At 42.9% G+C, this 3,204-nt stretch overlaps 1 non-coding gene across 1 annotated transcript; it reads right to left on the bottom strand.

The window, feature by feature from the left end:
• Positions 1 to 1,406: 1,406 nt before the first annotated feature.
• Trnaa-ugc (transfer RNA alanine (anticodon UGC)) lies at positions 1,407 to 1,478 on the bottom strand. The gene has a single exon. It is a non-coding gene; the product is annotated as a tRNA-Ala (tRNA).
• Between the last annotated feature and the right edge of the window lie 1,726 nt (positions 1,479 to 3,204).

Genomic DNA, 3,204 nt, shown 5'->3' on the forward strand with positions numbered 1-3,204 from the left:
GAAATCTATAAAATATAAAAGTTTCCATTGGTTACAAAATGAGAAGCTTTCAGTCCATGACTAGGGGAAAAGTTTGAACAGTTCATATCCAGTAGCAACTTTTCTGGAACTTGCCAAAAAGCTTCCAAAAGTCAAGCAGTAAACAGAAATTGAAAAATGTGAAAAGTTGCACATGGGCTGTTGTGTGAACTGGGGCATTGAGTAAGATTGCTCATTTTATAAGGGATTTGTTAGCAACACTAACAAGTCAGGTATGGAGACAGCAGCATGGCTGGGGCTTCTGAGGAGAACCAGAGTTACTTGGTAGAGTGGGTACCACAATAACTGACAACTTAAAATTTCTTAAAATTTGGTTAATCCAAAGCACATAGGTTTTCCACAATTATAACCCCATCACCACGAAGCTGAGGTAGGAGGATCATTTAGAGTTCTAAGCCAGGCTAGGACACCATGATACTGTCTCAAAACAAAGCAAACCTGGAAGTTTAAAAAAAACAAAAAACAAAGGAACAAAACCCAACACCACCAAAAATTAGTAAAGAAAGGAAAAGAAAGTATTCTAGCCAACTGCATATGTAAATAATCATCTGAGACATCTATACAGGACCATCATAGACTATTGTTTAGAATTTTCCACCTAATGTCCCACCTCTCATACCGGTTTCACTAGGGGAATACTGGGAGCACAGTGTACACACTCTGTTCTCTCCTATCTCCCCCTCCTCACTTCCCCTCCCGGAAATGGCACCTGTGCATCATGGTACAGAACAGCACCCTCTGAGAGGCAGACTGCCCTATGTCTCTCTCTTTCTGGAGGGGACTCACTAGCCACAAATCCCAAGGTAGAAGTGAGCCAACTCTGGTCTGGGATCCCTGCATCTGTCTTCCCACCCTCAGGGAGACTGAAGTGTTCATCTCTGGGAACCCACAATCTTGGTAAGAGAGAATGCTTCTCTTGGTGCATCAACTAGGTCTCCATTGAAGGTCTCCAAAAGACCCCAGGTACTATGACAACCATAATGCTCCTTCTCTCTCTGCTCAGTACCTAGGAATGCTCCATCCACCCCTCCCTTTCTTTTTCTTAAAGCAGAACTCATTCACCCTTGTTATCTATCACCACTCTGAGAAAGCACATCCTCTAGGCAACTGCCACCAGCATGAAAGCAGAGCTTTGGTCAAGCTGTGACCAAAACCTATTCCTGGAGGTTTGAGCATGCTGTACTCCCCAGACTATGGAAGGCTCCGTGGAAATGTCATCAGGGTTCTAGAGGAACGCTGTTGTCATGGACATAGATGAGCTCTTTTATCATAGTCACCGGTTTATTGACGTCTCCATGGAAATGTTTCCAGGCTGTGACACCCTATGTAAAAAAAAAAAAGTCCATGACAAGAAAAATGTAAAAGTGTGAAGACACCGGGAATCAAACCCAGGACCCCATGCATGCAAAGCATGTGCTCTACCACTGAGCTACATCCCCATGTCTACCCAGACCCTCATCAAAGCCTATATCAAGCCACAATTCCGGAAGCTGCCTTCCTACAGCCTCAAGGGATCTGAATCATTTCTTTCAGGATCATTTATGAATTCTTGTTTACTACTTTTATGGGATTTTTACCTTATTGCTTATAGGAAAAAACAATCTTTATTCAATGAAAAAAAATTATATGAATAGAAACAAATTTTATCTTCTTTCAAACATGGCACTCCTACAATAACTGGACTATCATGACAAAGTAATTACAATGTCTTTCTGCAGGGTTAGTAACATCACACCAGGGTCTAAACCACCAGCCTGGGTACACTAGGGAGGGACCCATGACTCCAGCTGTATATGTAGGGGAGGATGGCCTTGTCAGGCATAAGTGGGAGAGGAGATTTTTGGTCCCATGAAGGCTGAACACCGAGTGGGGGGGGATGTGAGTGTAAGGAGGTGGGTGTGGGGAGGGGGTAGGTGGAGGCACAGCCTCATAGAAGCATGAGGAGGAAGGATGGGATAGGAGGCTTCTGGGTGGTGGGGGGAAGTGGGGTAAGGAGATAAAATCTGAAATGTAAATATAATACCCAATTTTAAAAAAACAGAATATCCTGGTTACAAAGACTGTAACAAATGTAGATCAGTTTTCCTTAAATGTCTCTACCTGCCTATCTGCAAGTTTTAAAGCATAAAACTAAGAGAAAGATTTCTGTTCCTGTCATAAGGATCATTTTGCTCATGATAAGGATATGCTTTCCTGACAAGTCTCCTACATTAATCCTGTACTCTAGGACTGTCCCATCCCCCAGGACTTTCAAAGGCACAAATGCTGGCCACAGTGACACATACAACTCTAACCCTCTGCTGTGAAGATGGATTTCGGGTGAGACCTGCTGCCTTCCAGCCTAGTTACAAGTCTAGTGACAGAACTTTTCCCAAGTGAATAAATCAGAAAATGATAGAGTAAGTCACCCAAAGTCCTTTTGTGGCCTTCACATGAATGTAAACGTGCACATGAACCACACACACATATACAGCCTGACAGACAGACAACAGACAGACAGACAGACAGACACACTCATACACTCATTCGTATACAAAAATGCACATAGGCACATAACACCCCCGAAATGAGCATGCAAACTGGCACTCACATACACATGCACAGGCACACAAACACACACACTCATACACTCATTTGTATAAACAAAGGCATATATTCCCAATTCCCTTGGACATCCATGCACACAGGCACAGACACAAGCACAGGCACACACACACACACACACACACACACACACACACACACACACACAAATAAAACCTAATCCACCATGAACAAATATTTCCAACTTTGCCTGTTAAAATGATCAGCATGAAAGAATTATAGTAAAACAGACCACAAACACCAGGATGCTCTTAAAGTCACCAAGGAACATAGTGCTAGGCTGATGATTGACAGAGAGTGAAGGTGTCTGACAGGGAGGGATCTAAGTAGCCATACCGTAGTATTCTGGAGAGGGGTTGGAATATGTGGGAAACACACCTGAGAGCCACAGAATTCAATCCCACTATGGATACCATATTCTCCATAAAATGCCTCTGTATATATATTTTGAACTGCTCATTTTACACTGAGTGGAGATGAAGTGAAATGTTGAGCACAAGATTTGTGGTAATGCATGAATGGAACTGCTCTAGTATACCCACAAAGCTTCCCAACACACTA

This window comes from Arvicanthis niloticus, assembly GCF_011762505.2.
Source record: "Arvicanthis niloticus isolate mArvNil1 chromosome Y unlocalized genomic scaffold, mArvNil1.pat.X SUPER_Y_unloc_11, whole genome shotgun sequence".
Taxonomy (NCBI): Eukaryota; Metazoa; Chordata; class Mammalia; order Rodentia; family Muridae; genus Arvicanthis; species Arvicanthis niloticus.